Genomic DNA, 16,788 nt, shown 5'->3' with positions numbered 1-16,788 from the left:
ACGCTGTAATGAGACATGGCTAGCTGTCTCTGTGGCTGAAGTTGTATCATATCTGGAGGAACACACACACAGTTCAAGTTCGAGCGCAGAATCGATCATTGTTCCCCCAGAGGGTGTCTTAAATGATACTGACTGGGGGGAGTTAGTTAAATCACACATGGTCACGCGCCTGACCAGACCAATCCCACACGCTTATTGGATGTGCAATAATACCCTTAGATTAGCTTTACCTGTTAATTGGACCGGTACCTGTGGTCTAGTGACCGTTGATGTATGCTGTACTTTCATTCCCAATAATACCGCTCCTAACGGTCCATTCACACAAGCTATGAATAAACTTGAAGCATTGAAGATAGAACTAATTGCCAATACAGGTCACGGTCAGTGGCTACATAAGTGGCTACAGGACACGTTTGGAAGATGGAAGAAACTAATTGTAGCCTTTGTAACCGTTGCAGCATGTTTTCGATGATTATTGTCTGTTGTGTGATACCATGTATACGCTCTCAGAATTTTTGATATTAAGCTTGCTCGAAGGACCAGTTACAGTTATGATTTGTCTTTATATTATGTTATTACATTCTGTCTTTATACTATGTTATCATTTCATGATAAAAGGGGGGAACTGTTGTGATATTTTGATACCATGGTAGCATTTACAGGATATTGTTTTATTGTGATATTATACAGAAAAGAGTTACTCAATAAGGCCCATTTAATAGTTGTTTTTCTCTTTCTCTCTGACCCAAGAATTGATGTGTAAGACTCACAGGCTGGTACGCCAAGGTCGAAAATACCACAGAGACGAGACCACTTCCTTACTCCCATCCTCCCTTTTTCTTTATCTCTTAGAAAAAGGCTCGTTAAAGGCCAGGTGGTTCGTTTCAGAATTCACTAATGAAAGAACTCTGTATTCTATGTCTAGGAGTGTATTTTGCTGGGATGATCATAAATTGTAGCTGAACTGATAAACTACACAAAGGATACTTCTCTGCTCACAAGGCAGGAAGACGTTTCCTTATTTGGTCTGTACCGGTTTGAACTGGGAAAGCTGACACACGAACCTTTTTTTTCCTCTATATAAGCTGTTATGTACTAAATAAACCTTTGAGTCGATTGGGAAGGCAACCTAAAGCAGTCTCTGTTTTCTTGTTCTCCCAAGCTGCTCCCGAGCTCGTACTAACACGCTGAATGGCATACCTGAGTGTTACTTTAAATAATTAGGAATCTTAGAAGGAAAGGACAGAACTCTGCTTATCGCTCGTGCCTTGGAGGGAAAACCGGGATGGACATTTTTTTCCTTCAGTTTATATGTCTGGTTGGGTCTTAGACTCCATCTCACCGCCCCCCCACACACACCCGTCTGGGGCTCTCCCCAGCTTGTTTCTAGGAGGGAGGCGGCTGTCCCTCCAGTGGTCCTGCTTGGGCTCTTGTGCTCTGGGGGGAATCTAGATGTCTGGGTCCTGGATGTCCTCCGTGCTTGCTCCATGTCCTGGGGGGCAGTGCTATGGCTCCCCGCAATTACTATTAGATAGTTACATGGAGAAACCTTTTGAAAACAAGCGCACTCACGCACACAGGTGTGCACAGACACTCACCGTCTTCCTTGGATGCTGCCTCTAAGCATATCGTCTGCTGTCGGTCTTTTGTGCTGCTCAGTAGCATTCAGTCTTTATTATTTACTCTTACTTATGCTTATCTAGGTTGTTGCTGTGGTCTCCCTACTGTGTTGTTCTCTTTTTGCTTGTTTTCTTCTTTTTCTTCCAGCAGGTGATCTTATGGGTTTTCATTGTCTTTTCTCACTGTCCCTCTTCCCCTCTGTTTTTCTTTCCCTCTCCTTTTCTTAAACTTCTCTTATCTGTCTTTCTCTTTACGATCCCCCGGTTATATCTGTTCCAATTGTAATCATTTAAAAAAATAAAAAAATAAAAAAATAATGAAGATCAATCAAGTGGACCAGTATGGCAAAGCCATAATGATACACTTGAGAAAATAAATCTGTGGAGAATTTTTCTTGGCCTTCAGACAATAATTCTGATTGCTTCATTGCCGAACGGGACAGGACAAAAAAATGTGATCGTCCAAAAGCTCATGGATTGAACTGTATTTAAACTAACATTGTATGATGGTATTTGAAGAAGTCACATCAGCTGAGTCGTGGCTGCTGTGCAAACAGTGAATGATTTTGTTGAGTTTGTTTGTTTCAGAGTCAGAGAGCCGTGTCTCTCTACAGTCAGAGGTTTTTGTACGGCGCCTCAATGAGTTTGTATCACTGTGGTGGACTTTTGGTGGAGGAACCAGACTGCAAGTTGGACGTAAGTTTATTCTGGTTTACTATCAAATACTGTCTTTTTATTAAAGTGCATTTAACAATTTCTCTTCTGATTTTAAGAGAAAAGCACGTAGCTTTACAATAAGTTTGATGCTGGAATTTTTTATCATCCTCTTGTGTCGTGGAGGATAATTCAGATCTGCTCTGTCAAAATATTATGTCTACATTTCAGTCAAATTAAACTGAAAAAAAATCTAACAATAATATAAAGAAGAAAAACTTTCAAGTATTGTTTGAAATTACTTTGAGTTTGTGTGAATTTTAAAAATTGTTTTAGATATACATGAAGTGGATTTTGTGTCGCTGAATTAATTAATTTATTCTATTTATTTGTTTCCAGTTAATATTAATGTCAGTCATGTACAATATTGATGATTTTAAACTTGTTTTGTAAATGTTTCCACATCTGCTTCTTTTATTTCCAGTGTAGTTTGAACATATTTCAGCTCAAACTGTGTGATGATTCTCTCTGTGCTGATATGCATGAGAGGTTTCTTAAAGGGAAGTGAAACAATGTGTGAGTGAATGACTGGTGGAGCAGAAAAAACACCTGACAGAAACTTCTTAACGGAGAAAATCAGCTCTTACAGTAAAGGTGTCCGACTGTCTGTGGTTTGATTGACAGCTGTGTGCTCCCTGTGCTCTAAGCTGATTGGTGTCTCCTAGGTGATACCCGTCCCGTCCTGACAGTGTTGCCCCCCTCCAGTGAGGAGCTACAGCAGGGGACTGCAACAATCACATGTCTGGCCAACAAGGGCTTCCCCTCAGACTGGAGTCTGTCCTGGAAGGTGGATGGCAGTGGCAGCATCAGCTGGGAGGAGAGCAGGAGCCCCGTGGTGCTGCAGAACGACGGCCTCTACAGCTGGAGCAGCACCCTGAGGCTCCCTGCAGACCGCTGGATGAAGGTGGGCTCTGTGACCTGTGAGGCCACCCAGGGCTGCCAGGCTCTGGTCTCAGAGCCACTGAGGAGAGACCAGTGTCCCCAGTCCTGACCTGACTAACTGTGACTTTCATGCTGGTCTTACTTTCACACTGCTTTTTTTTTTTTTTTTCCAATTTCTTCTCTCATTTTTCATTGCTTTGTTTAAAGTTGAAAGTTTGTTTAAAGTTTTAAAGAATAAAAAAATATCTATATTAAATAAGAATCGAGTGTTTGTCTTAATTTTGTGGTGATGTCAATATTAAACTCTAAATAATGATTTCCACGGTTCTAATTGGAAGCCAGTGTGCTATCTGTAGTCAATATGAGTCAGTAGAATTAAGTCACTTTCAATACATGAAGTAAAGCGAAGTTTATGTTAAAGAGTAAGTGCGAAGGGGAATTGAGAGACACTGCCATTACTAAGCAGGATATTAAAGACATTACATTTATGCAAATTCATTGCATGCTGTGTAATGAAATGTTTCAGCATGTTGCAGTTTGTTGTATAAAACACTGAGCAGGTGGAGCAGAAAAGCGCTGTATAAGAATGAGTCTATTCTCGTGATCAGTGTTGGGGTAGGTATTTTAAGAAGTCATTTAATATACAGAGTTTTTTTGTTAAAAGTATTCAGTACGTTATTTTGTTTTGTTTTTTTTCTGTAAAATCACCTGAAACACAACATGTCATAACTGTCATTGTGTTGTGAATTTTGATACCATGGTAGCATTTACAGGATATTGTTTTATAGTGATATTATACAGGAAAACTGTTACTAAATAAGGCCCATTTACTAGTTGTCTTTCTCTTTCTATGTGACCCAAGAATTAATGTGTAAGAATCACAGGCTGGTACTCCAAGGTTGAAAATACCACAAGAGATCACTCCCTTATTCCCATCCTCCCTTCTTTATCTCTTAGAAAAGAGCTTGTTAAGGGCCAGGTGGTTTGTTTCAGACTTCACTAATGAAAGAACTCTGTATTCTATGTCTAGGAGTGTATTTTCTCTTGCCTTGTCAACTCAAGATTTATGGCGTGAAAGTAGATGCTAAGGTTGGAGGGAAAACACCGACAAATCACTCTTTTACCTATCACTCCCTTGCAGAAGATGTTTATGTAAAGACCATCTGGTTTTTGTGTCTGAACAAAGGATTCCAACTGTTAGAAGGACGCCACCCCACCCAGTGGGCAAGGTCTGAAACTGAAACTTGTTGTCTGCCTATAAAACTGCTGCACAAAAGAATAAACTTTGAGTTAGTTTGGAATGACAATCTAGAACAGTCTCGGCGTCTTCTTGTTCTTCCAAACTGCTCCCGGTACTCCGGCCGGTACCGTGATTAACCGTTGATCATGCTTGAGAATATTTTAATTTTGTTATAGGTTAAAGGATGGACTCTGCTTATCGGTGCCCACGCCTCAGGAGGAAACCCGATCCACGGATGATCCGGGACGGAGATTTCTTTCACATTGAACAATATGAACTTGAAGGCTACAGTCTCTCACACCAACATAAATCCCTATCCTAACGACGACACACATATTTTCTTTCTCTTGGCATTTAGGTATATGAATACCTGTCAAGGGTCCTTGACATACAGGTCTCTGACTCGGAGGACAAAAATTAATGTCCTGTGTCTTAGGAGGGCAGGATTGCTTTGCTTTTTCATTATACGATGCTTCGCAGTATTAGTTTTGCCTGACAACCTGTTTTTGACTCCTAAATTGTCATTAATGCAACCGCTCTACATAACAGTCAGTGTAACTGATTATAAATCTTTTATTCATGAACCTACACATTACGGTTTATTTACTAGTTGTATGTATTTTAACAGAGCAAGAGGTGGACCACACGTTTGAAGAGCTGCTGGTCTTTATAACTGGGGCTGACTTACTTCCACCACTGGGGTCCTGCAACATAGACTTTTATGATCAGGAGTCGGGGATACGGTGCATCCCATACGCATCGATGTGCAGCTTATCCCTGTATCTTCCGAGACGTGTTGCATACGAGGATCAATTTAAAGATCTTATGAACACTGCATTAAAAGGATTCCTGGGATTTGGAAAGCTGTAGCTGCATTTACATGAACTGATGCTGGAAAGCTGTGGTTGAAACCTGTGGCCTTTTGGGAGGAAGTTGTGTTATTCTAAGTGTTCTGAAATGGGATTGCTCCTGGGCTTCTTCAAAATTGTACATTTTAAAAGTGTTTAGTATAAAAGTTTTTTGTTTTTACAAATGTGACTGTATATAGTTGTATTTATAGTCCCGTTGAGACAGGTGGGGTATGCATGCAACAAGCCATGCACCAAAAAGTGATGCTCAGAAAATGCTTCAAGTATTGGAAGGAAAATAACAATTCATCTACAAATGTTCTTTTGAAAGGTTGTTGTGCAGTCATGTTTAAGTATTCGGTTATAATATACTGCATAGTTTCTTGTTGCTGCGTTGTGTTTGTGTTGTTGTTTTAAATGTACAATAGCTGCCTAACAAACTTTGAACTGAAAGACGCTGACTTTTGTAAAATAAAAGTATTGTAATGTCAGTTCTCATGGTGTCTCTTTACCAATTAAAGTTGAGGCTCACCTGTTACTGTCAAATACTGGTGTTGGGATCCACTGACGAGGGCTGTTCAGTACACAGGTATGTGCTTAAGTCGAGGTAAACAGTTCAATAAATTTACCTTCATCTGTTCTCAAACTGAGAGCTCAAGATTCCATCTCAACTCAATTTGTTCAACTGCTTTCAGGAACAAAGCAGTTTTAACTCCTAAGTTTAAAGTCAGAGTTGGTTAACTCTGAGATTGGCAGCTGACCTTTGACTATAACCTGTTTAAATATTAATAACTCAATTTGAGGAATGTGAACATGTGTCAGTGCTATTATTAGAACACATACTAATATGCACAGAGGGTAACGAGGGAATACACCACAGAAGGCAGACACAGCTGAACCTCATCAGACATGACGAATACACTCACACAGAACGCAGAATCCAAATAAAACAGGGAACCAGAGAATAGCTCTGAGACACGGGTTGACAGAACATAAGGAACAGAGGGACGAAGAGATGCGACTGGAAAACAGAAAATAAATGAAACGAATCATATTAATAATCAAAAACATGAATAGGAAGTCAACAGGTCTTTGGACCATGGCAGTGTTGAACAGCAAAAAAGAGAAAATCTAAAAACCTGAGAAAGAAAAGATGGAAATTTGATCATTTGATTGATTTGGACTTAAAGTTTCTATTTGAAGTATTTGCTAAATTGTGCAGATAATTATGACTCACTGACTTTTGCTGAGTTCATTTAGTGTAAGATATTTTTTCTTACAGAAATATGATTTTTGATAATGATCAATATTTAGAAATTGAGATTTATTTGAGCTGGTATGAAGCAGAGGTCAAAGGTCATAAATGATTTGTTAAAAATAAATGATATATTTCCAACTTTGTTTTCCTTTAGCAACAATGACATTTTCCCTCTGTGTGTGTGTGTGTGTGTGTGTGTGTGTGTGTGTGTGTGTGTGTGTGTGTGTGTGTGTGTGTGTGTGTGTGTCCGTGTCCTCAGTGAACTGTATCAGTCTCTGCAGTATCTTCCACCTACAGCAGTCACTTCAGTTTCTGTTCAGTCTGACTGAGGGAGGTTTTTGTACGACTGTTTTTCACTGTGTGAACACCCACTGACTGTTAGGATAGTGAAGACTCTGACAGTAATAAACTGCTGCATCTTCAGCCTGGACTCCACTGATGGTCAGAGTGAAGTCAGTGTTTGATCCACTGCCTGTAAAACGAGCTGGAATCCCTGATACTCGATTGTTAACATAGTAAATGAGCAGTTTAGGAACTCCTCCATCTTTCTGTTGGTACCAGGATAAATAGTGGTTGTTGCCAGAAACATAAACATTCTGACTGGTCGTACACTTGATGCTCACAGATCCTCCCACAGCAGAGCTCACTGCTCCAGGCTGAGTCACTGTGATCTGTCCTCTGGACTCTGAGGACACAGAGACAAAAACATAAAGCAGCTTCATGGTTTTGTGGGCTTCATTTCAGAGGAACAGATGTTGATAGAGGAGAGGAGTTTGATTCTCTGGACTTTACCTGTGAAGCAGCAGCAGAGGAGAATCCAGATGAGGACGCAGATCAAAGTCATGTTTTTGATGAGGAGGATTTCTGTGGCTTCTGTTGTGATGAAGGACAGCTGTCAGTCATCCAGTGTTCAACTCTCAGGACTATAAACTCTCCCAGAGCACTGGAGCATTGTGCTGCTGATGCAAAGTGCCTCTATGGAAATGATCTGACTGAATACAACAGCTACTTGGCTCAAATAGTTGATGCTGTTTATCAGTTAATCAGTTTTTCACAATTTCCACTGTAATTTATTTCAAAAGAATGATTTTTTTCGAAAGGAGATTTCCTCACCCCAATCCAAGTGTTGGCCAATCAGGACTGTGCAGGGTGCCAGTTTAGCTCAGTGGGTGAGCAGGTGACCACATGCCACATGTGAGGGGGCAGCAGCCTGGATTTGAGTCTAACCTGTGGCCCCTTACTGTGTGTCTTTCCCACTTTCCTGTCTGTCTTCACTGTTTTACTATCCAATGATGGGAAAAATGCCAAAAATGACCGCAGTGAGCTGCTCCAAGATCTGATCCAGTTTGCGCTCAGAGGTTGATGTTCAGCTCCAGCCTTGAGACCACAGCTGGCACAGAAGGGGTATCCGCATGAAGTGATGGTGGTTTTTACTTTAGTGAGAACAACTCATATGAATTTCAAAGCTGCTCTAACAGTCCGACACTGGTCTCTCAATCTCCCGTTGGAGAGCTGCGAGCTTCTCCATGATGTTATCAACCTTACGCTCCGTGATGTCGTCATTCTTGTGCTCAAAGAGCCGATTCTGAGAACTCACGACCGCAGTGAGCTGCTCCAAGATGTGATCCAGTTTGTGCTCAGAGGTCTTATTCTGAGTATTCACGGCAGCCGTAAGCTTCTCCAAGATCTTATCCATGCTGCACTCAATGAGCCCATTTTGAGAAACTCAGGCCTCGTCCCATCGTTTCAATCCCAGCGGGCAGCCTTGTGGGGGTTTGAACAGCCGGTTCCGCTTTCTTAATTCTTCGATAAGTCAGGGCCAAGCCAGCTCCGATCAGCCAGAACCCTGTTACCATGGTTCCGAATAGGTAGATATCTTCAGCACTCAGGCTCACCCGAGCCCAGACTTCTCGTTGAGAAAAGGGTGTCAATTGCATTCAGGGACCAGTTGATCAAATCCATAATTCCTCTTTTAGATTTTAGAGAACAGACATGTTAAAAACACAACAGCCTTAAAAAATGCAGAATAGTTTGGATCCAGAAGCAGGGTTCATACATCATCACTTAAAGATTGGATATCCCACCCGCTGTGAATGTTTTAATGCAGTACAGTTGTTATTATTATCATTTGTCACATCCTGTTTGTGACAGTTAAAATAAATAACATTCATATAAGAAATAAAATTGTCTCGTGTAAACTGTGTGGTGTTACAGTGGCTTTTCCACATTTTGTCACATTACAGCCACAAACATGAATCAATTTCACTGGAATTCCAGGTGAAAGACCAACACAAAGTGGTGCACACGTGAGAAGTGGAATGAAAATCATACATGATTCCAAACATTTTTTACAAATAAATAACTGCAAAGTGGGGTGTGCGTAATTATTCAGCCCCCTTTAGTCTGAGTGCAGTCAGTTGCACATAGACGTTGCCTGATGAGTGCTAATGACTAAACAGAGTGCACCTGTGTGTAATCTAATGTCAGTACAAATACAGCTGCTCTGTGACGGCCTCAGAGGTTGTCTAAGAGAATATTGGGAGCAACAACACCATGAAGTCCAAAGAACACAGCAGACAGGTCAGGGATAAAGTTATTGAGAAATTTAAAGCAGGCTTAGGCTACAAAAAGATTTCCCAAGCCTTCAACATCCCACGGAGCACTGTTCAAGCCATCATTCAGAAATGGAAGGAGTATGGCACAACTGTAAACCTACCAAGACAAGGCCGTCCACCTAAACTCACAGGCCGAACAAGGAGAGCGCTGATCAGAAATGCAGCCAAGAGGCCCATGGTGACTCTGGACGAGCTGCAGAGATCTACAGCTCAGGTGGGGGAATCTGTCCATATTCGTGCACTGCACAAAGTTGGCCTTTATGGAAGAGTGGCAAGAAGAAAGCCATTGTTAACAGAAAACCATAAGAAGTCCCGTTTGCAGTTTGCCACAAGCCATGTGGGGGACACAGCAAACATGTGGAAGAAGGCGCTCTGGTCAGATGAGACCAAAATGGAACTTTGTGGCCAAAATGCAAAACGCTATGTGTGGCGGAAAACTAACACTGCACATCACTCTGAACACACCATCCCCACTGTCAAATATGGTGGTGGCAGCATCAGGCTCTGGGGAGGCTTCTCTTCAGCAGGGACAGGGAAGCTGGTCAGAGTTGATGGAGAGATGGATGGAGCCAAATACAGGGCAGTCTTGGAAGAAAACCTCTTGGAGTCTGCAAAAGACTTGAGACTGGGGCGGAGGTTCACCTTCCAGCAGGACAACGATCCTAAACATAAAGCCAGGAAACAATGGTTTAAAACAAAACATATCCATGTGTTAGACTGGCCCAGTCAAAGTCCAGATCTAAATCCAATTGAGAATCTGTGGCAAGATCTGAAAACTGCTGTTCACAAACGCTGTCCATCGAATCTGACTGAGCTGGAGCTGTTTTGCAAAGATTTCAGTCTGTAGATGTGCAAAGCTGGTAGAGACAGACCCTAAAAGACTGGCAGCTGGAATTGCAGCAAAAGGTGGTTCGACAAAGTATTGACTCAGGGCGCTGAATAATTACCCACACCCCACTTTGCAGTTATTTATTTGTAAGAAATGTTTAGAATCATGTATGATTTTCGTTCCACTTCTCACGTGTGCACCACTTTGTGTTGGTCTTTCACCTGGAATTCCAATAAAATTGATTCATGTTTGTGGCTGAAATGTGACAAAATGTGGAAAAGTTCGAATACTTTTGCAAGCCACTGTAAATAGGCCTATAACTGTACTTTAATGTCGGTCATAAGGGTGTTACTTCAAGAGACATATGTTATGAGGTGGTCCTCACTGTGAGTTTGAGAACCACTGATCTAAAGACACTGAGTGTTTGTGAGAACACGTAAAACTGTTTTGATGTATTTGTGCAGTTTGAGGTTTTGTGAATGTAGATTGAAAATTCAATTTAATGTTTAGAGTTTTGAGGAAGAAGGTGGAAGTGTCGTGGTCCGGAGTCTGTGGACTCCATGTTTATGTTTTAGGTTAATTAATATTCTGTGGTTTTGTTTATTTTGGGTTATTTGTGATTGTTCAGAGTTTAATGTTCTCTGTTCCTCGATTGTGTTTTGCTTAGTATTTTTGGTTCTATGGTAATGTTTTCAGGTTACATCCTCCCAGTCTCGTCTAAATGGAATCAACTGTGTCTTTCTCCTGTCTGTCATTTCCTTGTTTCCTTGTGTGTGTGTATTAGTGTGTGTTTGCCTCTTTGCTCTTTGTTGGAGCATCTGCGTCTCACTGGTGTTTCATCCGCATCTCGTTTCCTGCTGGCCATCCCCTGTGTTGTCTCAGTCTCCTCACGTTTCAGGTTTGGTTTGTAGTTTTCCCCAAGTTTTGTTCACGCCATACCCGTTCCTGTTATGTGCTTCACTTACGTTAAATAAAACTCACTCCCTGAATCTGAGTCTGCGTTTGGGTCCTTCCAATAAAACCCGCAGCTGTGACAGGGAGCTTTGTAGTGATGTATCTTAACAACTATAAAATGTAAATTCTCAAATTATATTTTTGGAACTTTATTTTATTGTGTTGATTTTATTTTAATTTTAAAATTATACTATTAATATGTTATAAAGCTATGATGAAAACAATTCATATTGGTGAATTTGTTTGTTTCAGAGTCAGAGAGCCGTGTCTCTCTACAGTCAGAGGTTTTTGTACGGCGCCTCAATGAGTTTGTATCACTGTGGTGGACTTTTGGTGGAGGAACCAGACTGCAAGTTGGAAGTAAGATTATAATGTTTTTAAAGAAACTACATCGATGTTTAAATGTTAGCTTTATAACAATGAAGTATTCATGTAGAGGTAATATTATAACCATTGTACACTGGAGGCTGACTCCATCAGCTTTAATTAGATTTTATGTCGACATTTCTGACATAAAGACGATGCATTGTGTAAATAATATAAACTGTCATCAGCCTGTGATTATTTTCTAGTTTGAAATCACAGTCACTGTTTCTAAGATGAATTAAATGTAACTGTCCTCAAGTTAAACAGAGTGAAGATAAAGATTTCTGGTCTTTTACTTAGTCAGTAAAAATGTAGAATTTGCTTAGAAATCATAAAAGCACTACAATAAATGACTGAAACTCACATGAGGTAAGTAGAAAACTTGTGTATTATACAGAACGGAGGTTTTTCAAGCTGAACATCTTGTATAATTGTTGCCATATCTGCTTCTTTTATTTCCAGAAGTTAAAGATGGGCATTTGACAGTGCGCAGCACGTCTGGTGTTTCTGTTGTAGCAGATATCATTTCAAATGTCATTAAAATCATGTAAGCAGTAAAAAAAATTAATCCACATCATTCAAGTAGTGCTATTAAGTTTCTTATCTCCAACAAGTGATGTGTTATAGATAACTGATGGATTTGAAGCTAAAATAGTTTTGTAAATGTTTCCACATCTGCTTCTTTTATTTCCAGTGTAGTTTGAACATATTTCAGCTCAAACTGTGTGATGATTCTCTCTGTGCTGATATGCATGAGAGGTTTCTTAAAGGGAAGTGAAACAATGTGTGAGTGAATGACTGGTGGAGCAGAAAAAACACCTGACAGAAACTTCTTAACGGAGAAAATCAAATTGTGGTTCCTGTCCTCTAACCTGATTGGTGTTTCCTAGGTGATACCCGCCCCGCCCTGAAGGTGCTGGGTCCCTCCAGTGAGGAGCTGAAACAGGGGAAGGCTACAGTCATGTGTGTGGCCAACAAGGGCTTCCCCTCAGACTGGAGTCTGTCCTGGAAGGTGGATGGCAGTGGCAGCATCAGCTGGGAGGAGAGCAGGAGCCCCGTGGTGCAGGAGAACGACGGCCTCTACAGCTGGAGCAGCACCCTGAGGCTCCCTGCAGACCACTGGATGAAGGTGGGCTCTGTGACCTGTGAGGCCACCCAGGGCTCCCACACTCTGGTCTCAGAGCCACTGATGAGAGACCAGTGTCCCCAGTCCTGAACTATATGTGACTTTTATGCTGGTCTTACTTTCACACTGCATTCTGTAGCTTTTTTTTTTCCAATTTCTTCTCTCATTTTTCATTGCTTTGTTTAAAGTTTAAAGTTTGTTTAAAGTTTTAAAGAATAAAAAAAATCTACATTAAATAAGAATCGAGTGTTTGTCTTACTTTTGTGGTGATGTCAATATTAAACTCTAAATAATGATTTCCAGGATTCTTATTGGAAACCAGTGTGCTATCTGTAGTCAATATGAGTCAGTAGAATTAAGTCACTTTGAATACATGAAGTAAAGCAAAGTTTATGTTAAAGAATAAGTGCGAAGGGGAATTGATAAGAAGTTAGAGATTATGATTTTATTACTGAGAATATTGAGCGACACCGCCGTTATTCATGCAGAGTCATTGCATGCTGTTTAATGAATGTTTCAGCATGTTGTAGCTTGTTATATAAAGCAATTTGAGTTCTCAGGTGGAGTAGAAAAGCACAATATAAGAATGAGTCAAATGATCAGTGTTGAGGTATCTTAAAGTATTCTATTATGCAGAGTACTTTTTTAAAGTAATGCAGTACATTATTTTGGTGTTTTTCTGTAAAATCACCTGAAACACACCATCTCATAACTATCATTTAACAATAAGAACTTATAGGCTACAGTCCCTCACGCCAATATAAATCCACTATCCATTCACTTAGCTTAACATCACCCTGGATTCTTGATTAGTTTAGCATTAGCATGCTGTCTGTGCAGAAGCTTGCAAGCAATCAAACTTGTGTTTCCGGCATAATGTTTAGTTACTTTGTGCTTTAATAAGTACCTCTTAATATATGCTGCAGTGTTACAGTTAAATAATGGAACTATTGGTTCAAAACAATAGTGAGTAAACAGTGATCATGACTTACTTATATATATAGTAGGTGACTTATATATATGTATAGATTCTATATATTGTGCTATTTCTTACTTTTTGTGTTGTCTGCTTTTGTTACTGTTTGTACTGGAGCACTGTAACCAACATAACTGGTGCAGGAAACAGACTGGAATTTGAAATTACGTTTACACTGATTGTAAAAATCAAATATGCATAAGGGTGAATGTTAACATCACAAAGATGTTGTATTCATATAGTAATATGAATATTCCCAGTGGAAACTTACTAAACCAGGTTTGCATAAATTTTTAATTTTATATTAATATTTCTGTCAAACTGAAATAAAAACAAGGTGATGTGTAAATATTATAAACTGTAATCATCTGTAATCATCAACTGTAAAATCAACTGTAATCATAACATAAACTGTCTGTCACGTTGAACTTGTTTCTCCCTTATTGCTGAAAGCATCACAATAAATATTTGCATTACTGCACTCTTCATGTAATAAATGGACTGATAGTGAACTTTGGTATGTACTGTGGTAGTTTTCACATTGTATATTAATTGTGCTATTTTGCCAGGTGTAATATAGATAGGTATTTGTAACATAATGTCAAAGACAAAGTTATCAGACTAGTATTGAACAGCAAAAAAGAAATCTACAAACCTGAGAAAATTGGACTTAAAGTTTCTATTTGAAGTATTTATATAAGTTATGGAGACAATTGTGACTCACTGATTTTGGTGATTTATTGTGTTTTTCTCTTTCTTTAAGAAATGTTTTCATAATGAGCAATATTCAGGAATTGGTTCACATGTATTTGAGCCGCTATGAATCAGAGGTCAACGGTCAAAATTTGATTGACTGAGATACAGATAGACTTCCAATAACAACAATAACATTTTCACTCTATCACTGTGTGTGTGTGTGTGTGTGTGTGTGTGTGTGTGTGTGTGTGTGTGTGTGTGTGTGTGTGTGTGTGTGTGTGTGTGTCCTCAGTGAACTGTATCAGTCTCTGCAGTATCTTCCAGCTGCAGCAGTCACTTCAGTTTCTGTTCAGTCTGACTGAGGGAGGTTTTTGTACGACTGTTTTTCACTGTGTGAACACCCACTGACTGTTAGGATAGTGAAAACTCTGACAGTAATAAACTGCTGCATCTTCAGCCTGGACTCCACTGATGGTCAGAGTGAAGTCAGAGTTTGATCCACTGCCTGTAAAACGAGCTGGAATCCCTGATACTCGAGTGCTAGCATAGTAAATGAGTAGTTTAGGAACTCCTCCATCTTTCTGTTGGTACCAGTGTAAATAGTTGCTATAAACATTCTGACTGGTCGTACACTTGATGCTCACAGTTGCTCCCACAGCAGAGCTCACTGCTCCAGGCTGAGTCACTGTGATCTGTCCTCTGGACTCTGAGGACACAGAGACAAAAACATAAAGCAGCTTCATGGTTTTGTGGGCTTCATTTCAGAGGGACAGATGTTGATAGAGGAGAGGAGTTTGATTCTCTGGACTTTACCTGTGAAGCAGCAGCAGAGGAGAGTCCAGATGAGGACGCAGATCAAAGTCATGTTTTTGATGAGGAGGATTTCTGTGGCTTCTGTTGTGATGAAGGACAGCTGTCAGTCATCCAGTGTTCAACTCTCAGGACTATAAACTCTCCCAGAGCACTGGAGCATGGTGCTGCTGATGCAAAGTGCCTCTCTATGGAAATCATCTGACTGAAAACAACAAGTAGTTGGATCAAATAGTCGATGCTGTTTATCAATTAATCAGTCAGTTTATGGAAATGTTTTCTTTCTTGTGTTTTAGGACACATCCACACATTGATGGATGTGTGGGATTTTTAAATTTGGGTATTTTCTGCAATCTTTTACAAAAACATGTTCATTGACTGAGAGAGGCAAGAAAATGTTTCATGATCAAACCAGAGCAGTACTTTGTGATATAACCCCAAGTGTTGCCAAATGCCAACAAAACATGCAAACAATGTCTGAAGATAAAGGCTCAGACATTCGTCCTTGTAAGACAAAATCTGATTTCCTCTTGTTCACTTAAAAAAAAGAAGAAAAGAAATGTTGTACTTGTCTACTCAAACACATGAACAGAGTTTCAGAGAATCTTCACCCTGAAAGAAGTTTTAGAAACTTACCTGTCAGCAAATCAAAGAACCGCTTACATGTAAGCAACAGGACAGAATAGAAAAGATTTCCCCCAAAAAAGAACCTGCACATTTGAACATGGCGTCAAAAATGAAAGACATTAAAAAAAATCAGAGGAAAGGTACAATTTGCAAAACCTATTTTAGAGTTTTGTAAAACTCAGTACAAAAAAACTTGCAGTGATTCACATTGATGCATGATGCTGACCACAGGATGCAAAAGTTAAACATGCCCACAGCGCAGAATCATTCATCTCTGTTTTAATTTGATATTTTTATAACAGGACAACCTGTGAGGCTGGAAAGACTTCGGTTTCATGCCCTGAACAGGTCACTTTCTGTTTGGTGATGTAGTGTCTGTAGTGTTGGGAAGGTTACTTTTAAAATGTATTCCACTACAGATTACAGATTACATGCCCCAAAATGTATTTTGTAACGTATTCTGAATACTTTGGATTACTTAATATATGATCATGCTTTTTACAACTACATGAATGTACTATTGCTGTTTGATTTATTACTGTTACTGAAGGCTACTTGCCGTACCAATAACAACTCGATTTTTACATCTTAATATAAATGAGTATCAGTAGGTGGACATTAGGTAAGGCTGCACTTTTTGCAGTGATCTGCAAACACATATATAAAACAGGTCCGCGGCTCCGAACCGTAGTAAAGGGACCTCTGGCTAATCCGTCGGGTTCGTGTCGGGCTCGTAGCTGAAAACTAGCTTTACTTTGTTGTCTGGGTCAAGTTTGTAAGAGACAGAGAGAGGCGTTGAAAGGCTGCTCCAGCAGAACTTATTGTTTCGGAGGAAAACACGAACACAGTGTCCAGTAACAGCTTACTTCCAGCTGGGCTCGTCAGGCTCTCTCCTTGGCTGCTGTGGTTATTATTATATTTACATGCTTCCAGCTCCCGTTTCTGCTCAGTGACAGCTCGTACTTTTTCTCCCTCTTCGCGCTCACAGACACATACCAGGTACAGCAGTCCATTCTCCCTGCAGCACGGACTACACTGCCCATGAGGCTGCATTCTTTAGGGCGATGCCTGTAACACTCTGCCTGTTGCCTTCATATTAAATCATTTTTTGAATAATAATTTAGAAATATTTTTAAATATTTCTTCACGTCATAATGCTGGCAGCAAGTAGAGATGACATGGGCCGCAAGATTGAGACACAGACATTAGAGCCTCTTAATGTTTTCTT

The sequence above is a fragment of the Mchenga conophoros genome, linkage group LG22, assembly GCF_057382185.1.
Source record: "Mchenga conophoros isolate Kocher_MC1m ecotype Shallow Benthic linkage group LG22, M_conophoros_male_GT1.1, whole genome shotgun sequence".
Classification (NCBI taxonomy): domain Eukaryota; kingdom Metazoa; phylum Chordata; class Actinopteri; order Cichliformes; family Cichlidae; genus Mchenga; species Mchenga conophoros.
The sequence above is the reverse complement of the archived record's forward strand: the minus strand, read 5'-3'. Positions refer to the sequence as shown.